The sequence below is a fragment of the Octopus sinensis genome, linkage group LG13 (assembly GCF_006345805.1).
Source record: "Octopus sinensis linkage group LG13, ASM634580v1, whole genome shotgun sequence".
Taxonomy (NCBI): Eukaryota; Metazoa; Mollusca; class Cephalopoda; order Octopoda; family Octopodidae; genus Octopus; species Octopus sinensis.
The window spans coordinates 44,919,924-44,932,538 of record NC_043009.1 but is presented as its reverse complement, the minus strand read 5'-3'; the positions used below and the strand labels follow the sequence as shown (position 1 = coordinate 44,932,538).

The following is a 12,615-nucleotide window of genomic DNA, read 5'->3' as shown; positions in this document are numbered from 1 at the left end:
AACAGAACGATGCATTAGCCAAGACATATCAGTGATCTTGCAACTTAGTTTCTTAAAAAAGATAGTCCACACCAGCCGCGGTCTTGGTTCACTGGATCTGGATCTTCTGTTGTCTTAAAGTGCTTAGGACTGCGTGCGGGCCAAATCATCAGGTAGATAGGAACTGGAACGAAGTCACAAGCATTGTGATCAAATATGGTAAACATACATCACCTCCAATGACTGTCGTGCTTTGCCCAGTTTTTATATGTCAAGATTGGAGCGTCTGCTCTTTGGCTTCTTGTATAACAGACATGTTCCACAGGTCAAAAGGTTCATCTGCCGCCAAGACCTTTGTAAAAGACGCGGTACGCCATGGCTGACGATGTGCGGACATGCGCTCACGTTGAAGCGCCTACTGAAATTCCTGAGCGCTGGTCAGATGTTATAACCATTTATGAGGAACGATTTTTCCCCCCACAGTTAATTCCTTTGACTTAATTGTTGTCCTAAGTCAAGCGGGGTCTGAAATTGGATGCTTGACATCTGGGACATCGCCAGACACTCAGCAGTCGGGTAATGTGGTCGATGATATGTCAACATATTCAATCTATCGATGGTTAGTTATAAGAAAAAAGCGACGATATTCTCAGAGAGATCTCGGGCGTCGGTGAAGATTAACCGAAAGATCTATTCATTTGAATTTTAACTCGTGAGCTATTGAAAGCTTCTAGAAACTCATGGTCTCAATGTACTACTGAGGGCAGTTCGAAATAAATCTACTGGTACTGAAACATCGGTAGCTAGGTCTGGACGAAATTCGTGCGAATCAAATAAATCGCTTACACAAACTTGTTCACTGTCTGACCATTGCAGAGTTTTGTCGAACCGCTGTTGTCATGTGTAGGATGGAGTTAATTATTAGCCGAAACCAGCGTAAGTATTACTCTATAGCTCTTTATTAGTTACGGAAAGGTGATGTCGGTTTTCCTATATGTGGTGGCCATGCCGAAAGTTGTATGGCGGACAAGATTGAAAGCATTGCGGACTGATATTTTCTTCAACAACTTCAAATTCTGCAGTGGGAGGAAGGTGAGGTGGTGAGTTGCATGCTGTACTTCAGTAAATATGATGAAAGTTCAGAGTATAGCCCGGACAAATAAGCTTAAACTCGGCATGCGCTTGCAGGCTGGAGAACACAGCCTGGAGAGGGCTTCACCTTTGTGTGTATTCCGCTCTTGGGATCTCTATCTATCTATCTATCAATCTACACATACGCACACGCGCGCGCATACACATACATACACACACACACATGCACACAAACACACGCATACACATGCACGCACACACGCGCGCGCATTTTTCATGCTTATATTTTTTTTGTTTACTCCCCTTCCACCATTTATATAAATGCTCTTTGCAACGTCTCTTGTACCGTCGTTCTTGTGGCCAAGAAAGAATCGTTTGAGCGTCGGACGAAATGCTTTGGCGGTACTTGCTCTGACTCTTAACGTTTTGAATTCACTTCCCACCGAGGCCAACATTGCCTTTCATCCCTCCGAGGTCGTTAAAATAAAGTACCAGTCAAGTAATAGGGTCCACTGCATCGACTAAACTTTTCCCTGAAAAAAATTGTTGGCTCATTCGCTGAAGTCATTTTTGCTTTTCATCCTTCCAGAGTTGATGAATGAAATCCCAATTAAATACCGAGTCATATATTAATGTAACCGCCCCCATCACCAAAAGGTACGGCTTTGTACCGAAGAACTGCGGACGGTCGAAGCAATAGAGTTCTGGAGCATATTGCCCTGCAGTATTTTTTAACACGTCTGTTTTTTACTTGTTTCAGTCATTGGAGTGCGGCCATGCTGGGGCACCGCCTTGAAGGGTTTTAGTCAAACGAATCCATCCCAGTACTTGCCCCTTTTTTTAAAGCCTGATACTTTTAAAGCCTGATAATTTAACGCCTGATACTTTTAAAGCCTGATACTTACCCCTTTTTTTAAAGCCTGATACTTAAAGCCTGATAATTGTAGATCTTTAAAACCAAACTGTTAAGTTACGGGGAAATAAACTAACCAACTCTTTCTGTGTTCAAATCTCGGTGAGGTCAACTTGGTTTTGCATTAGCAAATTCGCGGTGTAGTATCAATGATTATCAATCAATGTTATTATTTACCGTGCCGGAAAAAATGCTTAGCGGTATTTCTTCCGACTTTACGTTCTGAGTTGAAATTCCTCTGGGGGTCGATTTTTGCCTTTCGTCCTTTCGGGGTCGATAAAATGAGTACCAGTTGAGCACTGTGGTCGATGTAATCGACTTACCTCTTTTCCGAAATTGTTGATCTTGTGCCAAAAATTTAAAACCAATATTATTCTTTAACTTTGAATTTATGTCTTGAATTAATTTAATTTTTGTTTCCATATTTCTTGTCAAATGCAACAAGTGTTTTTCCCTCACCGCATTATTACTCTCAACATCATCTCCGTTATCATCATCATCATCACAACCGCTGCTACCATTACTATCATCATCATCATCATCATCATCATCATCATCGTCCCACCACCACCACCACCATCACCACCACGCTATCATCCTCATTGTTATTGTAAACTTTTGCTTGCATCATCGTCATCGTCGTCGTAATCATCATCAACCCTACTACCTCGCATTCCCACACCCATCATCATCATCATCATCATCATCATCGTCAGCATAATCATCACGAAAGGCAACAACCACAGCCACAGCAACAACAGCAGAATTGCTAGTGTGCACTTTCCCTCTGCTACAAGCACCTTGACAGCAACAAAACTTACTCATCACTAACAACACCCGCCTACCGAAATCTCATGTCTTACTCACTCACGTACCAAAGGTGTTCTTGCGTGTGAGTGTGTGTATGTGTGTGTGCGTATGTGTAGATGCATGTGTGTGTGTGTGTGTTTTATGCTGTTGTTACAACTTGCTAACCAATACTTCTTATTTCTGGAGTATTTGCCTACCGCCCGGTATTTCTCAGTTAGTTCGTCTTATCAGAGTCTGGAGTTGTTTTAATTGCAATGCTGGTACACAACTACAACCACAACCACAACAATTACATTCACAGCCACACCACACAACCACATATGCACATACACACACGCACACACACACATACCCATGCACATACACCGACACAGTCGTGGTCATCTAGGGACACGCACATCATATACAGGCCTATACGCTTGACGGAGAGACAGTACTATAGAGCCATGGGTTGTTTGCTAAGACTGAAACCTATTCCTTTTAAATGCACACTGTTTGCGAACAATTTACATTAACACCAACCATCTATTTACCCACACAGATATATATATATATATACGCCAGTTTATATATATATATATATATATATATATATATATGCATGTATTAGTATATATTCATTTGTGTGTACGATGCACATAGATACAAGTGGATACTGCAACTACTACTATCATCACTAGAGAAGCAATTACTAGCTTGAGGCATTAATACCTTCTCATTGTTATTTTCCAGTTTCATTTAAATCAATAACTACCTTCTACTCTCTCTCTCTCTCCTTCTCTCTGTATTTATGTTTATATCACTCTCTCTTTTCCTAGATACCTCTGTCTTTGTATCTTCTAATTCCCTCCGACCTTGCTCTTCAGAGCAATAGCTTCTTTAGCCACCATTCTATCGCTATGGAAGAACACATTCACGTTTATGAAATGATGCAACCTTTCTTATTTTATATATTCAACACTAATGGAGCTCCACAATCTAACAACAATATAATACATAACCCTTTACAAGTGTAATATATATACATACATAGATACATAGATATTTGTAACTAATACACACAGAACAACTGAAATTTAAAGTGTTTTTCCCCCCTAAGCCTTATCTTTTTATTTAAAAAAAAAAAGCAAACCAAAACAAATCCTTTTTTACAATTAATTTACAGTACCATCATTAAGTGAAAAAGAGCTGAGAAAAGATTCAAAGGAATATCATTCACACTGGCGCCCACCGCCGAATTTCTGCTTCTAAAGTCAACCTTAAGTAATTTCTGCCACGATAGACAAGGTAAGACGAGTTTAAACCATTTCTTCTCTGGTTTTATATTGTCTTTAATTATCTTCCATTTCTTGTATAAGATGGTATACAAACTACACACACACACACTGTAATGAAGGTGAGCAGGCCGAAACTTCGGAGTCACTTTCAACCATTTCCTTATAAAAATTTAATAAAGCATATATATACTCTACTAAAATGTACTCAGTTTTAACCTTAAAAATTATTTTTTTTCTATTTTACTTGACATAAACACAAACACACACATACATATGTGTATGTATGTATGTATGTATGTGTGTGTGGAAAGAGAGAGAGAGAGAGAGAGAGGGAGAGAGAGAGGGGGAAAGGTCGTTCCGTCACCATGAAGAACATGATGGTTCTTGATGAATCTAGAAGGTTTTATAGATGAGTAAGAAAAAAAAAAAAAAAGAATCATTGATTTCTGTTGTGAGTGTATGATTAATATGCGAGAATGGGTGGGTGTGGATTTGTCTTTAGCTATGAGTGCAGCGACCTACCTAAATATCCATATATATATATATATATATATATATATATATATATATATATATATAAATTAGCTATAACCTAAACGGTATTACGTTAAACGTTATCTTCAACGGGATCACCTCTGTTTTTTTTTTTTCTTTTTGTCTCTCCGTGTTAATCATACATATATAATAATACTTAATCGAATGATGCGTTTTTTTTTTTTTTGGGGTTAGATATTTCTTAAATTAAGGTCTCCTCCAGTGGAGGGATACTCGAGCTTGTCAACACCAATATATGATTGGTATTTATATTGCGCTCCCCATTCATTCTAATTGGAATCTGATCTATCTATCTATCTATCTATCTATATATATATATATATATATATATATATATATATATATATATGTATGTATATATCATTCATCTTCACTGTTCTTATTCGATTCTTTTGTATTTTCCTCCCTTTTTTTTGCATAATTAACATTGATTAAAAAAAAATAATCTTCTAAGAAATGGGGGTGGGTATTAATTCTTTCTTTAACGATTCTTTTTTTTTTATTTATTTATAAATTTAAGAAATATGTTTTGATGATATAGTGTGGGGGTGGGTGGGGTGAAAAAAAGAATTGAGGGATCATTTTGTGATGTTGGAGCGATGTTGCTTTGATCCCTCACTACATGGCCATTATATGGGTAAAAAACACTCTCTAGAGTTGCGTACGCTTAACTAAATATGGTAGTTTCCGCGAGGAGAGAGAAAATGATCGACTTTCTGGTTCTATGTCTATTCCTGAAACCAGAAACAATCAGGCACAGTAGGAAGAGGAAACTTCTAGTGTCTAATTAGTTGTATATACAAAGGCTTTTGAGTACGTCGATTGTTGTAGCTTTTCAGCCGTATATTTACGCAAATAGCAACTTGCGTCTTTCTACAGCTGACAATAGAACCAAACACGTCACTCAGCGTATTAGGAATGGCTCTGCCAGACCCTCTCATTGTCCGTTTATCCTCTTCCTCTATATATTTTCTCTCACTCTCTTTGGTTTGTATATCTGTCTGTCTGTCTGTCTCTCTCTGTATATCTGTCTCTCTCTGTATATCTGTCTCTCTCTTTCTCTTAGCATCGCATTCTCTCTATAATCTGTCTCTTTCTCTTTGCATCACACAGTCTGTCTGTCACTCTTTGTATATCTGCCTCTCTCTCTTTCTCTTAGCATCGCATTCTCTGTATAATCTGTCTCTTTCTCTTAGCATCACACAGTCTGTCTGTCTCTCTCTCTCACTCATACATATGATACACAGATACAAAGCTGTGTTTATAATGAAGCCAAGAGGTATCCCACGAAGTGAACTGGCATCTTTATTTCTTGCTGAGAGAATCGTTATGTTTATCCTTCACCAGTCTTCTTGCAAGAAGCGGAAGACAGAGGTGTGTGTGTGTGTGTATGTGTGTTTGTGTGCGATGGTACTGGAAATTCGGTGGATGAATTCAAAAGAGATATGGTGATTGAAAGAGAGAGAGAGAGAAGAGAGTCTGGGGAACAGTTGATATACAGAATATGATTGAATAGAGAGGGTGGGGGGAAACCTGCTGTGCAGTGTAATATAAAATAAGTAGAGAGGGGGAGAGCACTAACAGCTGTTAGTTGTGCACTCTATAGTAGCCTAGTATTATTGTGTTGGCGGATCGTTTTGCTCAAAAATTCTGCAGTAACAACCACAATTGCACATCACTGCTACAACTCGCCACAGATCTCTGTTCTCCTCCCCCCCCGTCACTTATATATTTTTTGTCAATATATCTACTAATTAGTAATGGTACTCGTTATAGTTTTAATTAATCTTCTGATATTTTAAAATGAAGCGACTTTGCTTGCACCGGGCACCAAAATACCAACTACTTTCAATTTATTTTCTTACAAGAAATGTTTGTGTTCACCTGTTTATTCACACACACACATACACGCTTATTTATATATACGCACATGTGTGCGTTGTGTGTAAAGAAAATGTTAATAGTGACTTCGAAGTTTTGGTTTGCTTACCATCGTCGATGTTACAACAACTTTATTTTTTGTAAAAAAGAAAAAAAAGTACTCTTCTGAACAGTACTGAGTGATCGTTCAGTTTATTGTTTTTATACGTAAATTTACACTAAAATAAACATCACACACACACACACACACACACACACACATGCACATGTATCTATATATATCAGTGCTTTTCAACCTTTTTGCTGGAGCGGAACCCCAAGGAAACATTCCACTGGCTCGAGGAACCCCTGTGCAATAATTTAATTGTCTTATGCACACATATCTGCACAGGAGAATTAAAAATTAGTGTTGATTTTAGCATTTTTGTAACTTCTTGCGGAACCCTTGGACTGTACTGGCGGAACCCTGGTTGAAAACCACTGATATATATGCTGATAGAACTATATATGTTGCTCTCTCTCTCTCTCTCTCTCTCTCTCTCTCTCTCTCTCTATATATATATATAATATATATATATATATATATATATATATATATATGCAGTGGCAAAATGATAGACATTTGGTAATCTGCTGTGCTTGAGTAGAAGACCCATCAAGCCAAATGAAATTGTAGTTGTGGCAGATACTAGTGTCATGCAAGTGGCACTCGTGCCAGTGGCAAAGCACCCATTACTCTCTCAGACTGGTTGGCAGTATGAAGGGTATCCAACTGTGGAAACCATGCCAAATCAGTCTGGTGTTTGGTGCAGTCAGGAGTCTGGTGCAGCCCCTCAGCTTACCACTCTGGTCAAACTGTCCAACCCATGCCAGCATGGACAACGGACGTTACATGATGATGATGTGTGAGTATATGCATATATGTTTGAGTGTATATGCATATATGTATGTGTGTGTATGTATATACATATGTATATATATGTGTGTGTGTGTATATATATATATATATATCGTTTCTATTATGCAAACGTGTCGTAAATCCAAAATGTTGCTTTTCCAGAAAACGAAAAAATAATTTCACCATTCCATAACAAAATCGTTTTACTATGCTTTGACAATTTTTGATGTCTTGGCATCTAAAGCAGCTGGAGATACGATAGTTTGACCAAAAGAACTGGCTATTGCAAGCAAAAATTTTGAAAAAAAAAATGCATTTGACCAAATTTGGATATATGATAGTTTAACATAATAACAATATATATATATATATATATATTATATATATATATATATATATATATATATATATATATATATATATATATATTAATATTTAGCTGAAGTAACAGAGTGATTCAAGGTCTGAGAGTTTCGTGCATTGGCACTTATGAAACTAGTTTGATAAGTGCCAACACACAAAACTACCTGACCTTGAATCACTCTTTTACTTCTGCTAAATATTAATAACAATATACATATGCTCACATTTTGAGTTCTGTATTTCCTGTTTGCATCAACATACCTCTCTCTCTCTCTCTCTCTCTCTTCTCTCTCTCTCTCTCTATATATATATATATATATATATATATATATATATATTGATAAAAATGGTAAGACAACAAAAGAAAGAAAGAGACCTTGATATTATGTAAATAGAGGAATTTATCTGTAAATGTAATATGTGACAATTGCTACCGAATAATTGTCACATATTACATTTACAGATATATATATATATATATATTATATATATATATATACATATATATGTGTGTATGTATATATATGGAAACTTGGGTGGTGGTATCACACTCTACCATCCTAAATAAGTAAAAGGACATATTAATTTATATAGTTGTATATACCCACTACAAGTAGGCTGGTCATGTTTGGAACCCTTTTTTATAATTCTTAGTAGGAAACATCATCATCATTGTTTTAATGTCTGTTGGTGCTTAGTTGTAGTTCAGTTCTGTTCAATGGAATTCCACCCCTTATCATGTGTTTTACTTTTTGTTTTCCCAGACATAGTATATCTAGGATTATATGATACAATATGTGCTTGCTTTGTATAAGACAGGTGTGTGTAACTTGAGAGAGAGTTGGCTGCTATATCTAGCAAAATGAAAGACTATTATGGCTTGCTTTTTTGCTTTTTGGCCTAGTTTGAGTGGGTCTGTGGCATGGCTTGGGGCTACTGCCATTCTACACAATTTAATATCATATTGTTCCTGAAATCTTGGAGCCACCCTCAATCACTTCTCCATATCTTTCCTCGTTTACTTCAAGCTACTCTTCCTTTCTATTGTCCCTTTCCACTCCTTAGGTATTGCCCCCTCCGTACATTACCACTAAAAGTTAGATGAACTGTCTACCTTATACACATTGGCTCAGCAGCCAACTATTTTCTTTGATTGTTTCTTGTGTCCAAGTATTTCAGTATCATCCTGATTGAGTTGTTCCTCCCTGTTGATGTCATTGATGACTTCAAATGATCAATCCTCATGTGAAACAGACAGGAACAAAAATGGCCATGAAGTGGGTGTGATTGCTAATTTAAGAAAATGAAAGGGTTATTTCCCTTGGCTATATATAAGGATCCCTTCCAGGGGCGAATTTCCCTTGGTTTTTAAAATATATTAGATATATATAAAGATCCTTTCCAGGGGCCCTATTATCGATTTTTTTCCCCACAATCTGAGTATGTCATGAGTTTTCCAGACATGAGTTCTACTCATGTGTTCAGTTTCATCAAAATTGATGAAACTCCACAAATACACCTACAGACAGAATTTCCCACATATGTAGTAGATTTCACAAAATCAGTTCTTGTAACGATAGAGTGATGCTAGATGGTGTAGTTCTGGGTTTCAGTTTCCCTTGTTTTACTTTCAAACCACTGGGAAAAGGCTATGAAAATGTCCATTTTGTTGTTAGAAAGAATAACTAGCTAAAGTCAATCCTCAGAATGGTTGGAATTGAGTCAGAAAATTCCAACTGTAAATCTCATTTCACTTGCACTCAGTCTTTAAGGCAAGTTAATGTTGCCTACAAATCCATATTACGCTATGAGTAATTGTATGGTACAAGTCAAATTATCAGCATCTCTCTCTAATTTACATAGTTCCACTATTATTTATTTGTTTGTTGTTTGTATTTGTGACTCACTAGAACTGGATGACACAGTTTCTAGGGTTATAAATGAGAATAACATCTGATTCTGTTTTGTGACACCTGAAATTTGATGCAATTTTTTTGCACTGTTTTAACATTGACTTTATGAATTTTGCGCAAGTATTAATGATAGTTCCAGGAAATCTAACCATTTTGTTGCCATATTTCTCTTGAAATACACTTTGTTTCAATTATTAATCTGGTAGACATGAAGTCCTGATGGAAAGTTTAAATTTAGATCACTTTAAAGGATGAAGTGTGTATTGTAGTACCAAGGATGGTCTCAGGTGGGTTGGTATCAATGGGGTTTAATATATTGCAATTAAATATAATTACTCTGTAGAGAAATGGCAAGCATTTGTGAAGCTCAATCTGTAATGAAGGCTTGAATTTTAGTTGAGTCAATTTATCTTACATTTTGTAGCTATTGTTGACATCTTTCTAAAGGGTTGGAATTTACTAAACCGATTTGTCCTTGATGTATTATTCAAAAGCTGAACTAGGGTTATATGATACAATATGTGCTTCCTTTATGTAAGACAGGTGAGTGTGACTTGAGGGAGAGTTGGTTACTATATCTAGCATTAAGGATTGTGGAAAATTTTATTGTAGTATTAGAGAAATTATTTTTCTTTGTTTTTGATACAGGATACATTTTCTTCTTGTTAACCTGGTTACTGGTTAAAAACCTCACTAACAGAATTAAAATACTAAATTTACATGAAATGACACAGCTACAACCAAGTTTTAGTATAAATAGAAGCAGCCCCCTAAAACTGTTTGGTGACATGAAGCTTTCAACTTATGTTTCTATGGATGTTCCAATGGCAGGTGGAAATTTTAGATCCTAAAATCATATCAATGTCAACATCATCATCATCATCATTGTCGTTTAATGTCTGCTTTCAATGCTAGCATGGGTTGGACGATTTGACTGAGGACTGGCGAAGCAGATGGCTGCACCAGGCTCCAGTCTTGATCTGGCAGAGTTTCTACAGCTGGATGCCCTTCCTAATGCCAAGCACTCCAAGAGTGTAGTGGGTGCTTTTACATGCCACCGGCATGAGGGCCAGTCAAGAGGTACTGGCAACGGCCATGCTCAAATGGTGTTTTTTACATGCCACCTGCACAGTAGTAGCCAGTCCAGTGGCACTGGTAACGATCTTGCTTGAATGTTTTTTCACGTGCCAGTAAGGCGACACTGGTAACGATCACGCTCGAATGGTGCTTTTTACGTGCCACCAGCACGGAAGCCAGTTAGCCATTCTGGCAACGATCACGCTCGGATAGTACTCTTAGCGCTCCACTAGCACAGATGCCAGTCATCAAATTTGGTTGGACAAAATTCAATGGAATGACAGTGAATAGAGATAGACAGTGTAAAATATTAATCTATCACAGACAAAATTCTCAGATGATCTGGTGCCTATTACTAACAGGTGGATTAACTGAGGCATGTCAAACACAGTATCCCACATAGAAACCTAATAAAATGCTTGCAGTAGATTTGAAGTTAAAAGATTTTCAATTCGCAGTTCAGTACCTTATTCACTCTGCTATTTTGTTACTACAAAATAATTATAACCCATTATATATAATACTTCATATACAGTATAATACTTATATTTATATATAAATTATGCCAAGGACCTATTGTCCTTTAAGAGATGTTTGCATCCTAGTTCTCTGGTTTATACCAGTGTTCCATTGAAAACTGAATACTTTAGTTTTGCATTGGTGTATATTGGTATTTAAGTATTTATGAATGAGAAAAAAGAAGAAAATGGAGAAATTGGCATAAAGACATCAGTTTATTCAAAGATATTCCAATCAATATAAAATGGGATAAAAATTTCATTTTTATGAACTTATGTCTATACATCAATTTCTCTATTTTCTTTTTTCTCACATATATATATATGTGATATACTATGATATAACTTGCAGATTATGGAAGTGTAGGTGATTGGGGTGAGAACAAATGCGAATACGAATAAAATATTGGGTCATCACATAAATAATGCGGTTTTTTTCATATTTCTTTTATTTGTCGAAATTAAGATAAACAAAGTTCTTTTTTAATCTAAAATTTTCTCTCCTTCATTTTCTACAATGCTCTTCCATCTCTCTGGACTTGCAAGGCCCCTCTTCCTAAATTCACTTGTCCATGATGAAAAATACTCCTCCAGTACTGTTCTGACCTCATTTACAGAATTCATATTTTTACCGTCCAAATAATTTTGAAGACTGCAGAATAAAAGATAATCAGATGGGGCAATGTCTGGTGAATATGGTTTGTGGAGCATCGTTTTCTGTTCAAACTGCTCCAGCCTTTGGCATGACATCCTCACTGTATGTGGCCAAGCATTATCCTGATGGAAGAACATCTTTTGTCTTGAAACTGAAGATGGTCATTTTCTGATGGCACACAGGTGTCGATGAATGGTTGAATGACCAAATCCAAGCTTCTCTGCTAGTTCCTCAACAATTATGATGGAATTTCGTTCCACCAGGGTTTGCAGGATGTCCTCATCAAGTTTCCAGGACGAGGCACATCTTCTAGGCTGTAGTTTCCAGCTTGGAATTTCTGGAACCACCGTTGACACTGGCTTACGCTTATTGTCTGATCCTCATATACTGCAATAATATTCCTCACACTTTCTGTTGCATTATTAATATTATGGAACTCATAAAGCAAAATATGTCAAATGTGCTCCTTTTTCACATTCATACTAGCTTTGAAAAAAATAACTGTTAAAATCAAACTGTACTCTTCAAAACTTGCACTAAGAATAAGGGCAAGGTACCTGCTTTTATAGCAAGTTGATGCATGTAGTTTATACCGACCCTCTCTGTCTTTTAGTTCATGCAGTTGAAAAAACCACATTATTTATGGGATGACCCAATATAAAGCCACTACTTGGTACAAATGAC

The 12,615-nt window shown here is 36.7% G+C and overlaps 1 protein-coding gene across 1 annotated transcript in view; it reads left to right on the top strand.

The window, feature by feature from the left end:
* The first annotated feature begins 3,564 nt into the window (after positions 1-3,564).
* The window catches only part of LOC115218245 (inositol hexakisphosphate kinase 1), a 122,052-nt gene continuing 113,001 nt past the window's right edge, over positions 3,565-12,615 (top strand). Inside the window, exon 1 of the mRNA XM_029787980.2 lies at positions 3,565-4,081. The gene's annotated coding sequence lies outside the window, so the exon portion shown is untranslated. The remainder of the gene's footprint in view (positions 4,082-12,615) is intronic.